Source organism: Rhipicephalus microplus, chromosome 2 (genome assembly GCF_043290135.1).
Source record: "Rhipicephalus microplus isolate Deutch F79 chromosome 2, USDA_Rmic, whole genome shotgun sequence".
NCBI lineage: Eukaryota > Metazoa > Arthropoda > Arachnida > Ixodida > Ixodidae > Rhipicephalus > Rhipicephalus microplus.
Genome location: NC_134701.1, coordinates 92,406,924 through 92,423,218, shown reverse-complemented (window position 1 = coordinate 92,423,218; position 16,295 = coordinate 92,406,924). Strand labels below are relative to the sequence as shown.

The following is a 16,295-nucleotide window of genomic DNA, read 5'->3' as shown; positions in this document are numbered from 1 at the left end:
GAGTCTCCAGAACTTACGACCGCAATCGACGACGAGTATTCTAGAAGGGTCTGTAGCGCTCTGTTCGCCGTTACGTCACATCTTGTGACCTCTGCCAGCGCCGAAAGAAGCCTACGACTCCCCCTGCCGGTCTTCTTCAACCTATTGAAGTTCCAGCCGAGCCATTTTATCGAGTGGGGTTGGACTTGCTAGGTCCCTTTCCTACTTCTACAACTGGAAATAAATGAATTGCAGTGGCCACAGACTATGCCACTCGGTATGCAACCACTCGAGCACTACAAACCAGCTGCGCAACCGACGTTGCCCACTTCTTGCTGTACGACATTATTCTCCAGCATGGCGCTCCGACTCACCTGCTCACAGACCGTGGTCGCTACTTTCTATCTCGTGTGGTTGATGACCTACTCCGATCTTGTGCTACCCGTCACAACTTCACCACATCTTACCACCCTCAGACTAACGGCCTTACGGAGCGCACATTGACGGACATGCTTTCCATGTACGTATCTACCGACCACACTGATTGGGACATAGCTCTTCCGTTTGTAACCTTCGCCTATAACTCGTCGCGTCATGAAACAGCGGGCTACTCCCCTTTTTATCTACTCTTCGGACGTCATCCCTTACTGCCCTTCGACACACTGCTTTCATCAGACCACCCATCCTCCACTTCGTACGCTCAGGATGCAATCACCCGGGCCCTCACGGCACGCGCAGTAGCACGCGCTCGGTTATCCTCGTCGCAGACAGCACAGAAGTCCCTTTACGACCGTCGACATAGAGATGCCGTTTTTTCTGCGGGATCTCTTGTTCTCTTGTGGCTCCCATCTCGAGGTGTTGGCCTCTGCGAGAAACTACTATCGCGATACGCCGGGCCCTACCGAGTCATTCGTCAGGTCAAACCTGTGACCTACGAGATTTCCGCTACCACAAACTCATCAGCTGCTGCACCCAGAACGGAAGTAGTCCACGTTTCTCGTCTCAAGCCCTACAACACCGACTCGCTCAGTTAACAGGCACCGAGACGGTGCCTTACGGGCCGGGGTGATGATACGTGTATGAAACTGTCACCCCGACACAGCTGAATTGGCACCCAAATGAAGAAGACGACAACGTGGTTGTAGTGGGTTGGACTCTCGAGCTTCTCCCGTTGGCCTGCATGACTGTGCGCTCTTTAAGCCGTTATCAAGACCAGCAGTCGGTGAATAAATCTTCCCCGTAACAATATGCATGCCATGAATGCAGGAGCAAGCAAATGGCGTCGGTGGTTCAGTGGTAGAATACTTGCCTGCCACGCCGGTGACCCGCGTTCGAGTCCCGACCGAGACATCGTTTATTTTAAAAACGTTCTTGCGTGCCTTTCCGCAATATTGCATGTCATGAATACAGGAATAAGCAAATGGCGTCGGTGGTTCAGTGGTAGAATACTCACCTGTTGTGCGGGTGACTCGGGTTCGATTCCCGACCGACGCATTGTTATTTTTAGAAAAGCTCACGCATGCTGTTACGCTATATGTGCATGCCATGAATGCAGGAACAAGCAGATGACGTTGGTGGTTGAGCGGCAGAATTCTCGGTTGCCACGCGGGTGACCCGGGCTTGATTTCTGGCCGACGCATTGTTAAATTTCGAAAAACTCACGCGTGCTGTTACGCAACAATGCATGCCATGAAAGAAGGAGTAAGCAACTGGCATCGGTGGTTCAGTGGTAGAATACTCGCCTGCCACGCAGGTGACCCGTGTTCCATTCGCGGCCCACGCATTGTTATATTTAGAAAAGCTCACATGTGCTGTTACGCCATATTTCATGTCATGAATGCCGGAGTAAGCAAATGGTATCGGTGGTTTAGTGGTAGAATACTCGCCTTCCACGCGGCTGACCCGGGCTCGATTCCCGGCCGACACATCGTTTTTTTTAAAAACGTTCTTGCGTGCCTTTCCGCAATATTGCATGTCATGAATGCAGGCGTAAGCAAATGGCGTCGGTGGTTCCGTGGTAGAATACTCGCCTGCCACGCGGCTGACCCGGGTTTGATTCCAGGCCGACGCATCGTTATTTTTAGAAAAGCTCACGCGTGCTGTTACGCAATATTGCATGCCATGAATGCAGGAGTAAGCAAATGGCGTCGGTGGATGAGCGGCAGAATACTCGCCTGCCACGCGGGTGACCCAGGTTCAAATCCCGGCTGACGCATCGTTATTTTAGGAAAGCTTACGCATGCTGTTACGCAATATGGCATGCTATGAATGCAGGAGTGAGCAAATGGTGTCAGTGTTTCAGTTGTAGAATACTCGCCTGCCACGCGGGTGACGCGGGTTCGATTCCCGGCCGACACATCGTTTATTTTAGAAAATTTCCCGCCTGCTATTCCGCAATATTGCCCGTCATGAATGCAGGAGCCCGCAAACGGTGTCGGTTGTTCAGTGGTAGAATACTCGCCTACCACGCGGCTGACCCGGGTTCGACTCCCGGCTGACACATTGTTATCTTTAGAAAAGCTCACACGTAATGTTACGCCATATTGCATGTCATGAATGCTGGAGTAAACAAATGGCGTCGGTAGTTCAGTGGTAGAATACTCGCCTGCCACGCGGGTGACCCGGGTTCGATTTCCGGCCGACGCATTGTTATTTTTAGAAAAACTCACGCATGCTGTTACACAATATTGCATGCCATGAATGCAAGAGCAAGCAAATGGCGTTGTTGGTTCAGCCGTAAAATACGCGCCTGCCACGTGGCTGACGCGGGTTCGATACCCGCCTGACGCATCATTATTTTTAGAAAAGCTCACGCGTGCTGTTACGCAATATTGCATACCATGAATGCAGGAGTAAGCAAATGGCGTCGGTGGTTCAGTGGTAGAATACTCGCCTGCCACGCGGGTGGTCCGGGTTCGATTCCCGGCTGACGCATCGTTATTTTTAGAAAACCTCACGCGTGCTGTTACGCAATATTTCCTGCCTTGAATGCAGTAGTAAGCAAATGGCGTCACTGGTTCAGTGGTAGAATACTCGCCTGTCACGCGGGTGACCCGGGTTCGATTCCCTGCCGAAGCATTGTTACTTTTAGAAAAGCTCACACGTGCTGTTACGCAATATTGCATGTCATGAATGCCGTAGAAAACAAATGGCGTCGGTGGTTCAGTGGTAGAATGCTCGCCTGCCACACGGGTGACCCGGGTTCCATTCCCGGCCGACGCATTCTTACATTTAGAAAATCTCACGCGTGCTGTTACGCTATATTGCATGTCATGAATGCCGGGGTAAGCAAATGGCGTCGGTGGTTCTGTGATAGAATACTCGCCTGCCACGCGGGTGACCCGGGTTCGATTCCCGGCCGACGCATCGTTTATTTTAGAAAAGTTCCTGCGTACTATTCCGCAATATTGCATGTCATGAGTGCAGGAGCAAGCAAATGGCATCAGTAGTTCCGTGATAGAATACTGGGCTGCCACGCGGGTGACCCGGCTGACACATCGTTATTTTTAGAAAAGCTCACGCGTGCTGTTACGCTATATATGCATGCCATGATTGCAGGAGCAAGCAAATGGCGTCGGCGGTTCTGTGATAGAATACTCGCCTGCCACGCGGGTGACCCGGGTTCGATTCCCGGCCGACGCATCGTTTATTTTAGAAAAGTTCCTGCGTACTATTCCGCAATATTGCATGTCATGAGTGCAGGAGCAAGCAAATGGCATCAGTAGTTCCGTGATAGAATACTGGGCTGCCACGCGGGTGACCCGGCCGACACATCGTTATTTTTAGAAAAGCTCACGCGTGCTGTTACGCTATATATGCATGCCATGATTGCAGGAGCAAGCAAATGGCGTCGGTGCTTCAGTGGTAGAATACTCGTCTGCCACGCGGGTGACCAGGGTTCGATTCCCGGTCGACGCATTGTTATTTTAGAAAAGCTCGCACGTGCTGTTATGAATTATTGCATGTCAAGAATGCAGGAGTAAGCAACTGGCGTTGGTGGTTCAGTGGTAGAATACTCGGCTGCCACGCGGTGACCGAGGTTCGATTCCCGGCCAACGCAATGTTATATTAGGGGCGAAGCTCCTTAGGGCGTGGGCTGTGCGTCCCCTGTAGCCTGTATGTAGCCACCTCTAGTTTAGTTCTTGCAGTGTTCACTAGATGGTGGTACCGTCTCCTGTATGTCGCCACCTCCTGTTTAGTTCTTGTAGTGTTTACTAGATGGTGGTACTTGTAGCTGATGATGAAAAGATGCAAGATGTTATAAACTAGAAAGCGGCACTTGTAATTGATGAAAGACGCGAAATCTTATAGAATCGGAATGATGTCACATATGGCGCGTGTCATTGGTTGAAGGCAATCGTTCGATTTAGTGCGGCGACGTACGCTAGGGGGAGCGTTGTAATAAAATCCGTTCGCTGTTGGCGCGCGCTCTGAGTCGCCGGATGAATAAGGCTGCACAGCTAAGAGAGCGCAAGGAGGCAGCAGCGCACGCTCGCAGACAGAATCCCGATGTGCGAGCGCGCGAGGCAAGGGACATCGCAAGCCATCCATCGTCTAAGAACAAATAAAAGTTGATTGGTGTATATACACACACAGCGTTTCTCACGTCTTTACATGATGATCGACTGGGCGAATTACACGGAAGATTCACAGTTTACCGATGAATCCCTCCGGAGCTTCACCCATTCATCATCATTCACCCCGTGAATATGCCGTAATTTTTTTAGAAAAACTCACGCGTGATGTTACGCTATATATGCATGCCATGAATGCAGGAGCAAGCTAATGGCAGCGGTGGTTCAGTGGTAGAATACTCGCCTGCCACGCGGGGTACCCGGGTTCAATTCCCGGCCGACGCATCGTTTATTTTAAAAAGTTCCTGCGTGCTATTTCGCAATATTGCGCGCCATGAATGCAGCAGCCAGCAAATGGCGTCGGTGGTTCAGTGGTAGAATACTCACCTGCCACGTGGGTGACCCGGGTTCGATTCCCGGCCGACGCATCGTTATTTTTAGAAAAGCTCACGCATGCTGTTACACAATATTCCATGCCATGAATGCAGGAGTAAGCAAATGGCGTCGGTGGTTCAGTGGTAGAATACTCGGCTGCCACGCGGTGACCCAAGCTCGATTCCCGGCCAACGCAGTGTTATATTTAGAAAAACTCACGCGTGATGTTACGCTATATATGCAAGCCATGAATGCAGGAGCAAGCAAATGGCAGCGGTGGTTCATTCTGCTTCTGGACGCCGGTTGGTGCAGACGCAGGATGGAAAGCTCATCCCGAGCAGCGACAGCGGCCGACGCCGGCCGTGGTACAGCGTCTTCTCTCGTTCCAAAGGACTACAAGATTATTCTGCCTTCGTTGCCATCAGGTGAAGCAATGCGTCGAGCAGTAGCTCTACACTGCGACGTCAGCGGCCGACCGTACCGCATCGACCACTTCAGGAAACCTCTCAAAGATTTAGGCATCATACAGCAAGTAAGTGGCATCGCAGCATATCAGATGTCGCACGTGTGGCTATTGAACATGAAGACCGTGGAAGCAAAGAAAGCGCTGACAGACGCAGGCGTTATCAAAGTTAGAGACCAGGTATGTCTCGTCATTGACCCGACGCGGCAAGAGGTTAAGAATAAATTGCACTGGCTAGCGTTCGATGTTACAAAAGACGCTATTCGACGTGCCTTCTATGAATACGGCGACGTCAAGGAGGTGACCGATGACCGATGGAGAGTGGAGGATTTTGAAGGAGTTGAATCGACTACTCGTGTAATACGCATGCAACTACGAGATGGCGTTTCTGTGGATCAACTGCCCCATCAGGTGCGTATTGGCAGCAGTACGGCACTGGTCGTGGTGCCGGGAAGACCGCCTTTGTGCTTGCGGTGCCGAAGCACGGGGCATATGTGACGCGATTGTAAGGTCCCAAGGTGCAGCGAAGCCACTCTTTCGGTCATGAGCAGGACGAGTGCAACCGTTCATACGCACGAGCTGCAGGGCGACGACTAGAGACTCAACAGAGTGAACTTCTCATGGATGAGGAGGAATCTGAACAAGCGTCTTTGCCTGTGACACCACAGAAGCAGACGACCTCGAACGACACGCCGGTGCTGAGGAAAAGCAAGCAAGTTCTTCAGCCCCGGACACGAACGCCGAACGGTAGATGGGAAGTCAAGCGGCCCCAACGACTAGCGAAGAGACGCGTCCTGCGCCTGCGATGCACGCCGCGTCGCAGCTGCATGTAACGCGCCCTAAAACGCTGGCGTCCCAGGCCAACGCTGCTTCGACTCCTCTAAACTCGGCTTCACAGCACTCTTTGGCGAACAAAACACACGAAAATGAGGATTTGCCTAGTGATCTGGATACCTTAAACATGGAATTAGAATCGGCGTCTGCAAAACGGCGTCGCGATTCAGACGACGGTGCTCAAGTAGACGAAACGCAAGTAAAGTCGGAAGTGCAGTGGAAGGTGGTCAGTGGAGGCAAGAAATGAAACGCTCCCCGACGACGGTCGCCGTCGCTCAAACGCGACGATGGCCGCTCAAACTAAAGGTGAACAACATGAATCCGCCCTGGACGACGAGAGCCCAATAAGTGAACCTGCAGGGCTCTCAGCTTGGACCCGTTCACCGATCACGTCGCTGAGCAGGTTCGTGAAAGCAGCGACGCTCAATGTACGAGGACTGGCTTCCAGGAAGAAACAGACTCAGCTCTACAGACTAGCCATGGACCAAGACCTGGACATTATTGCAGTTCAGGAAACCAAAGTGGAGAGCGTGGACGTCACCGAGAGCCTACTGCAACGTTTCACCGGACGCTACATCGCCAGCGTCAGTCATGCAGTTGGTAGGTCGGCAGGGTGTGTGATCTTTGTGCGGAATAGTTTAGGTGCCAGTGTTCAAAACGTCCCGTCTGACTCATTCGGAAGGTTTGTTGTATGTGATTTGACCTTCTTTTCTCTTAATTGGCGAGTGATATGTTTATATGCACCTTTTAAAGTTGATGTACAGTGTGTAACATTCGACGAAATTCGTACTTATTGTGAATGCGATCGCATAGTCATCCTCATGGGAGATTTTAATTGTGTGATAAGTGCCGATGATAAGACAAGTACATCCAATTTCAACGACTCAAGCACAGTCGCGTTAACGAATCTAATTTGTGACTTAGACCTTGAGGATGTTGCAGAGTGTATTGGTAAAGGACCAACACTGTATACGCATTTCCAAGGCTCCAGTCATGCGCGCCTAGATAGGGCCTACGTATCACTGGATTAAATTCCGATTATCAGTGAGTACAATGTCCTCCCCATTTCATTTAGTGATCATTGCTTAGTATCATTTGTAATAGGTAAAAGGAATAGACGTAGACCAGTATTTAATTGGGACACGTGGAAGCTGAATTCTAATCTCTTGGAAGATGAAAAATTTATGGACAGTGTTCCAGAGGCGTTGGTAAACATAGATAGTGGAGACCAAAAATACGGAGTGAAGTGGGAACAATTTAAACATAATATAAAGCTGATAGCTATAGAACGCTCATGTGTAATAAAACACGGAAAGAGTGAAGAAGAAAGAACCCTACGTTTAAATCTCAAAGAACTGCTTGCAGAGGACAGCAAAACGCCAGGCTTATTCACAAATGATATAAGGTCAGTAAAGTCTAAATTGGAACAAATTGATGAGGAGAAGTATCGTGGCCACAACTAAGGGCAAGGGCAGAGAAAATTACCGTAGGAGAGGAAGTGACCAAAAGAATGCTTGGTCTCGAAAAACGAAACGCTCAGCGGAATGTTATACATCAGATTGAATACATGGGTAACGTTACAAGTGAACAAAGATATATAGAGGATGCTTTCAACGAGTACTACACCACTTTATTCGATAAATGTAAAGTAAATGTAGATGAATTCAAGAATGAATTTTTAAAAATAATGCCAAAGGTTGAGGACTGCAGGAAAGACAGCCTAGAATGTCCCACTTCTGAACCGGAAGTGACAAAAGCAGTCTTTGCCCTCCATTTGGGATAGTCCCCAGGACCTGATGACTTAACAGCCACATTTTATAAGGAATTCAAACACGAACTAGCACCGATCCTGGCAGCGGCTTTTAACGAAGCCTTAGACATAAAGACTTTGCCACCTTCTTTTCTGCTATCTCATAATATTTTAATTCCAAAAACTGAGGACGCAGGTAAATTACGTGAAGTGAAATTGTACAGGCCAATCAGTCTCTCAAATATCGACTACAAGATTTTGATGAAAGTGCTAGCAAGGTGACTGCAGCAGTTATTATTAACATTGTAGGCGACCACCAGACATGTGGGATCAAAAGGCGCACTATATTCACAAATATTCACAAGGCACGAAGTGTATTGGAGTGCTGCGATGCCACAAATGATCATATCGCGATGATCTAGATAGATTTAGAAAAAGCATTTGACCGAGTACCGCACGAAATTGTTTTCTTTTGTTAGACTATGCCAATGTTGGCAAAGTAATTCGAGATACAGTTCGAATGGCATATACTGGATGTAAAACTTGGCTAATCATCAACAAAGTTCTTGGGAAACGAATGAATGTCAGACGTTCTGTACGACAGGGCTGCCCTTTGTCTTTCCTCCTATTTTCAATTTCTATAGAGTCATTTTGCCAAAAAGCCATGAAAAGCAATAACATAGTGGGTTACAAACTACAAGAAGCTGAAGTACGGGTACTGGCATACGCAGATGATATAGCTGTGTTTTGTAAAGATTATGATAGTATCGCGGAAACCATAAAAATTGTGAACCTTTATTGAAATCCAAGTGGTAGTTCGGTACACTTGAGCAAGTGCCTGGGTTACTGGCACGGCAAATGGCCTGTGACTCCACAATTTGTGGCTGGTATTTCATGGACTACTACTCCGGTACAATACCTAGGTGTGCCATTACAATATTATTGTGACAGTGAACCGTACTGGCGGCGTCAGGCCGTGGAGCTACGAGAAAAAGCTGAACAACTCAATGGTTTGCAGCTATCAATTTTCGCCAGAGTGACATTTTGTAAAGTATTTTTAGTCAGTAAGCTCTGGTATGTCCTTCAGGTAATGCATTGTTCACGTGTGAATCTACAGAAGCTTCATCGAATATTTGCTGTTTTCTTGTGGGGTTCTTCTTGGGAACGAACAAGTAGAACTAACTTATTCAGACGGGCTCGCTCTGGAGGACTTGGTCTGTGTCATTTGTACCTTCGTCAGTTAGTTAATCGGTTTATGCTTTTCCGAAATAATCGAGACCCATTCATACGTACTGTTATACAGCTTAGGCTTGGAAGACGGTTGCCAGAATTTGTGGTAGCATCTGTTCACATGAAGGCAAGTATTAGAGGTTTCTTAAAAGAAGTTGTTGATTCATGTTTCTTTCTAAAAACGCGTTTTTCATTGGAATACCTCAGTACGGTTTCGCGTAAAAAGTTATACAAAGATTTAGTAGAAACAGTTCTTCCTGTTCCCCTATATAGAGCATTATACCGTGTAGGCCCAGGCCAAAATGTCGTAAGGCGTGTGAAAAAAATGGAGGTAACACCTGGAGCGAAATCCTTTTTCTTTAAGTTGCACACTGGAACCTTGCCCGTGAAAACATGGATGCAAGAAAAAGGCTTATTGGTTCCTTGGGGTGTTGATTGCCTTCTCTGCAAAAAGCCGGAAACAATTGAAGATGTTTTCCTGGACTGCCGGGATGCAGTCTTTTTCTGGGATGTTCTCCAAAGGGCTTTGAAAAAGGATCTGCCTATCGATGCCTATGGCATCAGATTTCTACCAGTATCAAATGAAGAAGGAATACCTTTCGACCTAGTCATGTTACTGGGCCTGCACGGTATATGGCAATCTAGAATGGCGGTGCGCCATGCTGACGTTAATAAACTTCCGGTCAGGCAATATTTCTTTCAATCTGTCTGTTCGTTCGTGGAAGCACAAAAGGTTCAACAAGAGGTGCCCGAATGGGTTCATCTAGTAGAAAACCTTCTACAGATGAAGGAATTTTAAAAAGCCCGTTAAATATGATGCTTTTTACCTCTTTTTTTGTTTCATTATTCTACTTTGTTTGCTGAATATATGTTTGTGAATGTTGTATGTAAACGGGCAATAAAGAAAGAAAAGAAAAAAGGCAGCGGTGGTTCAGTGGTAGAATACTCGCCTGCCACGCGGGTGACCTGGGTTCGATTCGCGGCCGACGCAATGTTATTTTTAAAAAAGCTCACACGTGTTGTTACGAATTATTGCATGTCTTGAATGCAGGAGTAAGCAACTGGCGTTGGTGGTTCAGTGGTAGAATACTCAGCTGCCACGCGGGTGACCCGGGTTCGATTCCCGGCTGACGCATCGTCATTTTTAGAAAAGCTCACGCGTGCTGTTACGCTATATATGCATGCCATGATTGCAGGAGTAAGCAAACGGCGTCGGTGGTTCAGTGGTAGAATACTCACCTGCCACGCGAATGACGCGCGTTCGATTCCCGGCCGACGCATTGTTATTTTTAGAAAAGCTCACACGTGCTGTTACGAATTATTGCATGTCATGAACGCAGGAGTAAGCAACTGGCGTTGGTGGTTCAGTAGTAGAATACTCGGCTGCCACCCGGGTGACCCGGGTTAGATTCCCGGCTGACGCATCCTTTACTTTAGAAACGTTCCCGCCTGCTATTCCGCAATATTGCCCGTCATGAATGCAGGAGCCAGCAAATGGTGTCGGTGGTTCAGTGGTAGAATACTCGCATGCCACGTGGGTGACCCGGGTTCGATTTCCGGCTGACACATTGTTATTTTTAGAAAAGAGCAAATGGCGTCGGTGGTTCAGTAGTAGAATACTCGCCTGCCACGCGGCTGACCCGGGTTCGATTCCCGGCCGACACATCGTTTATTTTAAAAACGTTCTTGCGTGCCTTTCCGCAATATTGCATGTCATGTATGCAGGAGTAAACAAATGGCGTCGGTGGTTCAGTGGTAGAATACTCGCCTGCCACGCGGGTGACCCGGATTCAACTCCTGGCCGGCGCATCGTTATTTCTAAGAAAGCTCACGCATGCTGTTACGCTATATATGCATGCCATGAATTAAGGGGTAAACAAACGGCGTCGGTGGTTCAGTGGTAGAATACTCACCTGCCACGCGGGTGACCCGCGTCCGATTCCCGGCCGACGCATTGTTGTTTTTAGAAAAGCTCACACGTGCTGTTACGAATTATTGCATGTCATGAACGCAGGAGTAAGCAACTGGCGTTGGTGGTTCAGTAGTAGAATACTCGGCTGCCACGCGGGTGACCCGTGTTAGATTCCCGGCTGACGCATCGTTTACTTTAAAAACGTTCCTGCGTGCTATTCCGCAATCTTGCACGCCATAAATGCAGGAGCCAGCAAACAGCATCGGTGGTTCAGTGGTAGAATACTCGCCTGCCACGCGGGTGACCCGGGTTCGATTCCCTGTCGAAGCAATGTTACTTTTAGAAAAGCTCACACGTGCTGTTACGCAATATTGCATATCATGAATGCCGGAGAAAACAAATGGCGTCGGTGGTTCAGTGGTAAAATGCTCGCCTGCCACACGGGTGACCCGGGTTCAATTCCTGGCCGACGCATCATTATCTTTAAAAAAGCTCACGCGTGCTGTTACGCTATATATGCATGCCATGAATGCAGGAGTAAGCAAATGGCGTCGGTGGTTCAGTGGTAAAATACTCGCCTGCCACGCGGGTGTCCCGGGTTAGATTCCCGGCTGACGCATCGTTTATTTTAGAAACGTTCCTGCGTGCTATTCCGAAATCTTGCACGCCATAAAAGCAGGAGCCAGCAAACAGCGTCGGTGGTTCAGTGGTAGAATACTGGCCTGCCACGCGGGTGACCCGGGTTTGATTCCCGGCCGACGCATCCTTATTTTTAGAAAAGCTCACGCATGCTGTTACGCAATATTCCATGCTATGAATGCAGGAGTAAGCAATTGCTGTCGGTGGTTCAGTGGTAGAATACTCGCCTGCCACGCGGGTGACCCGGGTTTTATTCCCTGCCGAAGCATTGTTACTTTTAGAAAAGCTCACACGTGCTGTTACGAATTATTTCATGTCTTGAATGCAGCAGTAAGACACTGGCGTTGGTGGTTCAGTGGTAGAATACTCGGCTGCTACGTGGGTGACCCGGGGCCGGTTCCCGGATGACGCATCGTTATTTTTAGAAAAGCTCACGCGTGCTGTTACGCAATACTGCATGCCATGAATGCCGGAGTAAGCAAATGGCGTCGGTAGTTCAGCGGTAGAATACTCGGCTGCCACGCGGGTGACCCGGGTTCAAATCCCGGCTGACGCATCGTTACTTTTAGAAAAGCTCACACGTGCTGTTACGCAATATTGCATGTCATGAATGCCGCAGTAAACAAATGGCGTCGGTGCTTCAGTGGCAGAATACTCGACTGCCACGCGGGTGACCCTGGTTCGAGTCCCGGCTGACGCATCGTTATTTTTAGAAAAGCTCACGCGTGCTGTTGTGCAATATTGCATGCCATGAATACAGGAGTAAGCAAATGCCGTCGGTGGTTCAGTGGTAGATTACTCGCTTGCCAAGCGTGTGACCCGGGTTCAAATCCCGGCTGACGCATCGTTATTTTTAGAAAAGCCCACGCGTGCTGTTACGCTATATATGCATGCCATGAATGCAGGAGTAAGCAAACGGCGTCGGTGGTTCAGTGGTAGAATACTCTCCTGCCACGCGGGTGACCCGTGTTCGATTCCCGGCCGACGCATTGTTATTTTTAGAAAAGCTCACACGTGCTGTTACAAACTATTGCATGTGATGAATGCAGGAGTAAGCAACTGGCGTTGGTGGTTCAGTAGTAGAATACTCGGCTGCCACGCGGGTGACCCGGGTTCGATTCCCTGCCGAAGCAATGTTACTTTTAGAGAAGCTCACACGTGCTGTTACGCAATATTGCATGTCATGAATACCGAAGTAAACAAATGGCGTCGGTGGTTCAGTGGTAGAATGCTCGCCTGCCACACGGGTGACCCGGGGTCGATTCCCTGCCGAAGCGTTGTTACTTTTAGAAAAGCTCACATGTGCTGTTACGCAATATTGCATGTCATGAATGCCGGAGAAAAAAATGGCGTTGGTGGTTCTGTGGTAGAATACTCGCCTGCCACGCAGGTGAGCCGGATTCGATTCCCGGCAAACGCATCGCTATTTTTAGAAAAGCTCACGCGTGCTGTTACGCTATAGATCCATGCCATGAATGCAGGAGCAAGCAAATGCCAGCGGTGATTCAGTGGTAGAATACTCGCTTGCCACGCGGGTGACCCGAGTTCGTTTCCCGGCCGACGCATCGTTTATTTTAGAAAAGTTCCCGCCTGCTATTCCGCAATATTGTCCGTCTTGAATGCAGGAGCCAGCAAACGGTGTCGGTGGTTCAATGGTAGAAAACTCGCCTGCCACGCGGGTGACCCGGGTTCGATTCCCGGCTGACAAATTGTTATTTTTAGAAAAGCTCACACGTAATGTTACGCCATATTGCAAGTCATGAATGCTGGAGTAAGCAAATGGCGTCGGTGGTTCAGTGGTAGAGTACTCGCCTGCCACGCGGCTGACCCGGGTTGGATTTCCGGCCGACACATCGTTTATTTTAAAAACGTTCTTGCGTGCCTTTCCGCAATATTGCATGTCATGTATGCAGGAGTAAACAAATGGCTTCGGTAGTTCAGTGGTAGAATACTCGCCTGCCACGCGGGTGACCCGGGTTCGATTACCGGCCGACGCATTGTTATTTTTAGAAAAGCTCACGTATGCTGTTACACAATATTGCATGCCATGAATGCAGGAGTAAGCAAATGGCGTCGGTGGTTCAGTGGTGGAATACTCGCTTGCCACGCGGGTGACCGGGTTCGATTCCCGGCCGACGCATCGTTTATTTTAGAAGAGCTCACGCGTGCTGTTACGCTATATATGTATGCCATGAATGCAGGAACAATCAAATGGCGTCGGTGGTTCAGTCGTAGAATACGCGCCTGCCACGTGCCTGACCCAGGTTCGATTCCCGCCTGACGCATCGTTATTTTTAGAAAAGCTCACGCGTGTTGTTACGCAATATTGCATGCCATGAATGCAGGAGTAAGCAAATGGTGTCGGTGGTTCAGTGGTTGAATACTCGCCTGCCACGCGGGTGGCCGTGTTCTATTCCCTGCCGAAGCATTGCTACTTTTATAAAAGCTCACACGTGCTGTTACGAAGTATTGCATGTCTTGAATGCAGGAGTAAGCAACTAGCGTTGGTGGTTCAGTGGTAGAATACTCCCCTGCCAAGCGTATGACCCTGGTTCAAATCCCGGCTGACGCATCGTTATTTTTACAAAAGCTCACGCGTGCTGTTACGCTATATATGAATGCCATGAATGCAGGAGCAAGCAAATGGCGTCGGTGGTTCAGTCGTAGAATACGCGCCTGCCACGCGGCTGACCCGGGTTCGATTCCCGCCTGACGCATCGTTATTTTTAATAAAGCTCACGCGTGCTGTTATGCAATATTGCATGCCATGAATGCAGGAGTAAGCAAATGGCGTCGGTGGTTCAGTGGTAGAATACTCACCTGCCACGCGGGTGACCCGGGTTCTATTCCCTGCCGAAGCATTGTTACATTTAGAAAAGGTCACGCGTGATATCACGCTATATATGCATGCCATGAATGCAGGAAGAAGCAAATGCCAGCGGTGGTTCAATGGTAGAATACTCGCCTGCCACGCAGGTGACCCGGGTTCAATTCCTGGCCGACGCATAGTTGTTTTTGAAAAAGCTCACACGTGCTGTTACGCAACATTGCATGCCATGAATGCAGGAGTAATGAAGTGGTTTTGGTGGTTCTGTGGTAGCATACTCACCTGCCGCGCGGTTGACGCGGGTTCGATTCCCAGCTGACGCAGTGTTATTTTTATAAAAGCTTATGCATGCTGTTACGCTATATATGCATGCCATGAATGCAGGAGCAAGCAGATGGCGTTGGTGGTTCAGTAGTAAAATATTCGCCTGGCACGTGGGTATCCCGGGTTAGATTCCCGGCTTACGCATCGTTTATTTTAGAAACGTTCCTGCGTGCTATTCTGCAATTTTGCACGCCATAAATGCAGGAGCCACCAAACAGCGTCGGTGGTTCAGTGGTAGAATACTCGCCTGCCACGCGGGTGACCCGGGTTCCATTCCCGGCCAACGCATTGTTTATTTTAAATAATACCTGCGTGCTATTTCACAATATTGCGCGCCTTGAATGCAGGAGCCAGCAAATGGCATCGGTGGTTCAGTGGTAGAATACTCGCCTGCCACGCGGGTGACCCGGGTTTGATTCCAGGCCGATTCATCGTTATTTTTAGAAAAGCTCACGCGTGCTGTTACGCTATATTGCATGCCATGAATGCAGGAGTAAGCAAATGGCATCGGTGGTTCAGCGGTAGAATTCTCGCCTGGCACGCGGGTGACCCGGGTTGAAATCCCGGCTGACGCATCGTTATTTTTAGAAAAAGCTGACGCAGGCTTTTACGCAATATTGCATACTGTGAATACTGGAATAAGCAAATGGTGTCGGTGGTTCAGTGGTAGAATACTCGACTGCCACGCGGGTGACCCGGGTTCGATTCCCGGCTGATACATTGTTATTTTTAGAAAAGCTCACACGTAATGTTACGCCATATTGCATGTCATGAATGCTGGAGTAAGCAAATGGCGTCGGTGGTTCAGTGGTAGAATACTCGCCTGCCACGCGGCTGACCCGGGTTCGATTTCCAGCCGACACATCGTTTATTTTAAAAACGTTCTTGCGTGCCTTTCCGCAATATTGCATGTCATGTATGCAGGAGTAAACAAATGGCGTCGGTAGTTCAGTGGTAGACTACTCGCCAGCCACGCGGGTGACCCGGGTTCGATTCATGGCCGACGCATTGTTATCTTTAGAAAAGCTCACACATGCTGTTACACAATATTGCATGCCATGAATGCAGAAGTAAGCAAATGGCGTCGGTGGTTCAGTGGTAGAATACTCGCCTGCCACGCGGGTGACCCGGGTTCGATTCCCGGCCGACGCATCGTTACTTTAGAAAAGCTCACGCGTGCTGTTACGCAATATTGAATGCCATGAATGCAGGATTAAGCAAATGGTGTCGGTGGTTCAGTGGTAGAATACTCGCCTGCCACGTGGGTGACCCGGGTTCGATTCCCGGCCGACGCATCGTTATCTTTAAAAAGCTCACGCGTGCTGTTACGCTATATATGCATGCCATGAATTCAGGACAAGCAAATGGCGTCGGTGGTTCAGTCGTAG

General features: G+C 49.1%; 29 non-coding genes across 29 annotated transcripts; all 29 read left to right on the top strand.

Moving 5' to 3' along the window:
• The first annotated feature begins 1,402 nt into the window (after positions 1-1,402).
• TRNAN-GUU (transfer RNA asparagine (anticodon GUU)) lies at positions 1,403-1,473 on the top strand. The gene has a single exon. It is a non-coding gene; the product is annotated as a tRNA-Asn (tRNA).
• Positions 1,474-2,410: 937 nt separating this feature from the next.
• Positions 2,411-2,481, top strand: TRNAG-ACC (transfer RNA glycine (anticodon ACC)). Its single transcript has one exon. It is a non-coding gene; the product is annotated as a tRNA-Gly (tRNA).
• Positions 2,482-2,554: 73 nt separating this feature from the next.
• On the top strand, positions 2,555-2,625 carry TRNAG-GCC (transfer RNA glycine (anticodon GCC)). The gene has a single exon. It is a non-coding gene; the product is annotated as a tRNA-Gly (tRNA).
• Positions 2,626-2,842: 217 nt separating this feature from the next.
• TRNAG-GCC (transfer RNA glycine (anticodon GCC)) lies at positions 2,843-2,913 on the top strand. The gene has a single exon. It is a non-coding gene; the product is annotated as a tRNA-Gly (tRNA).
• Positions 2,914-3,130: 217 nt separating this feature from the next.
• Positions 3,131-3,201, top strand: TRNAG-GCC (transfer RNA glycine (anticodon GCC)). The gene has a single exon. It is a non-coding gene; the product is annotated as a tRNA-Gly (tRNA).
• A 73-nt stretch (positions 3,202-3,274) lies between these two features.
• Positions 3,275-3,345, top strand: TRNAG-GCC (transfer RNA glycine (anticodon GCC)). The gene has a single exon. It is a non-coding gene; the product is annotated as a tRNA-Gly (tRNA).
• Positions 3,346-3,826: 481 nt separating this feature from the next.
• On the top strand, positions 3,827-3,897 carry TRNAG-GCC (transfer RNA glycine (anticodon GCC)). The gene has a single exon. It is a non-coding gene; the product is annotated as a tRNA-Gly (tRNA).
• An 870-nt stretch (positions 3,898-4,767) lies between these two features.
• TRNAG-GCC (transfer RNA glycine (anticodon GCC)) lies at positions 4,768-4,838 on the top strand. Its single transcript has one exon. It is a non-coding gene; the product is annotated as a tRNA-Gly (tRNA).
• A 72-nt stretch (positions 4,839-4,910) lies between these two features.
• Positions 4,911-4,981, top strand: TRNAG-GCC (transfer RNA glycine (anticodon GCC)). Its single transcript has one exon. It is a non-coding gene; the product is annotated as a tRNA-Gly (tRNA).
• A 5,288-nt stretch (positions 4,982-10,269) lies between these two features.
• Positions 10,270-10,340, top strand: TRNAG-GCC (transfer RNA glycine (anticodon GCC)). The gene has a single exon. It is a non-coding gene; the product is annotated as a tRNA-Gly (tRNA).
• A 218-nt stretch (positions 10,341-10,558) lies between these two features.
• Positions 10,559-10,629, top strand: TRNAG-GCC (transfer RNA glycine (anticodon GCC)). Its single transcript has one exon. It is a non-coding gene; the product is annotated as a tRNA-Gly (tRNA).
• A 73-nt stretch (positions 10,630-10,702) lies between these two features.
• On the top strand, positions 10,703-10,773 carry TRNAG-GCC (transfer RNA glycine (anticodon GCC)). Its single transcript has one exon. It is a non-coding gene; the product is annotated as a tRNA-Gly (tRNA).
• A 26-nt stretch (positions 10,774-10,799) lies between these two features.
• On the top strand, positions 10,800-10,870 carry TRNAG-GCC (transfer RNA glycine (anticodon GCC)). Its single transcript has one exon. It is a non-coding gene; the product is annotated as a tRNA-Gly (tRNA).
• A 73-nt stretch (positions 10,871-10,943) lies between these two features.
• On the top strand, positions 10,944-11,014 carry TRNAG-GCC (transfer RNA glycine (anticodon GCC)). Its single transcript has one exon. It is a non-coding gene; the product is annotated as a tRNA-Gly (tRNA).
• A 362-nt stretch (positions 11,015-11,376) lies between these two features.
• Positions 11,377-11,447, top strand: TRNAG-GCC (transfer RNA glycine (anticodon GCC)). The gene has a single exon. It is a non-coding gene; the product is annotated as a tRNA-Gly (tRNA).
• A 73-nt stretch (positions 11,448-11,520) lies between these two features.
• On the top strand, positions 11,521-11,591 carry TRNAG-GCC (transfer RNA glycine (anticodon GCC)). The gene has a single exon. It is a non-coding gene; the product is annotated as a tRNA-Gly (tRNA).
• Positions 11,592-11,665: 74 nt separating this feature from the next.
• TRNAG-GCC (transfer RNA glycine (anticodon GCC)) lies at positions 11,666-11,736 on the top strand. The gene has a single exon. It is a non-coding gene; the product is annotated as a tRNA-Gly (tRNA).
• A 73-nt stretch (positions 11,737-11,809) lies between these two features.
• Positions 11,810-11,880, top strand: TRNAG-GCC (transfer RNA glycine (anticodon GCC)). Its single transcript has one exon. It is a non-coding gene; the product is annotated as a tRNA-Gly (tRNA).
• Positions 11,881-12,241: 361 nt separating this feature from the next.
• On the top strand, positions 12,242-12,312 carry TRNAG-GCC (transfer RNA glycine (anticodon GCC)). Its single transcript has one exon. It is a non-coding gene; the product is annotated as a tRNA-Gly (tRNA).
• Positions 12,313-12,528: 216 nt separating this feature from the next.
• Positions 12,529-12,600, top strand: TRNAG-GCC (transfer RNA glycine (anticodon GCC)). The gene has a single exon. It is a non-coding gene; the product is annotated as a tRNA-Gly (tRNA).
• A 74-nt stretch (positions 12,601-12,674) lies between these two features.
• Positions 12,675-12,745, top strand: TRNAG-GCC (transfer RNA glycine (anticodon GCC)). The gene has a single exon. It is a non-coding gene; the product is annotated as a tRNA-Gly (tRNA).
• A 649-nt stretch (positions 12,746-13,394) lies between these two features.
• Positions 13,395-13,465, top strand: TRNAG-GCC (transfer RNA glycine (anticodon GCC)). The gene has a single exon. It is a non-coding gene; the product is annotated as a tRNA-Gly (tRNA).
• A 217-nt stretch (positions 13,466-13,682) lies between these two features.
• TRNAG-GCC (transfer RNA glycine (anticodon GCC)) lies at positions 13,683-13,753 on the top strand. Its single transcript has one exon. It is a non-coding gene; the product is annotated as a tRNA-Gly (tRNA).
• A 73-nt stretch (positions 13,754-13,826) lies between these two features.
• On the top strand, positions 13,827-13,896 carry TRNAG-GCC (transfer RNA glycine (anticodon GCC)). The gene has a single exon. It is a non-coding gene; the product is annotated as a tRNA-Gly (tRNA).
• A 1,228-nt stretch (positions 13,897-15,124) lies between these two features.
• TRNAG-GCC (transfer RNA glycine (anticodon GCC)) lies at positions 15,125-15,195 on the top strand. Its single transcript has one exon. It is a non-coding gene; the product is annotated as a tRNA-Gly (tRNA).
• Positions 15,196-15,411: 216 nt separating this feature from the next.
• TRNAA-GGC (transfer RNA alanine (anticodon GGC)) lies at positions 15,412-15,482 on the top strand. Its single transcript has one exon. It is a non-coding gene; the product is annotated as a tRNA-Ala (tRNA).
• Positions 15,483-15,556: 74 nt separating this feature from the next.
• Positions 15,557-15,627, top strand: TRNAG-GCC (transfer RNA glycine (anticodon GCC)). Its single transcript has one exon. It is a non-coding gene; the product is annotated as a tRNA-Gly (tRNA).
• A 361-nt stretch (positions 15,628-15,988) lies between these two features.
• Positions 15,989-16,059, top strand: TRNAG-GCC (transfer RNA glycine (anticodon GCC)). The gene has a single exon. It is a non-coding gene; the product is annotated as a tRNA-Gly (tRNA).
• A 72-nt stretch (positions 16,060-16,131) lies between these two features.
• TRNAG-GCC (transfer RNA glycine (anticodon GCC)) lies at positions 16,132-16,202 on the top strand. The gene has a single exon. It is a non-coding gene; the product is annotated as a tRNA-Gly (tRNA).
• The last annotated feature ends 93 nt before the right edge of the window (positions 16,203-16,295 follow it).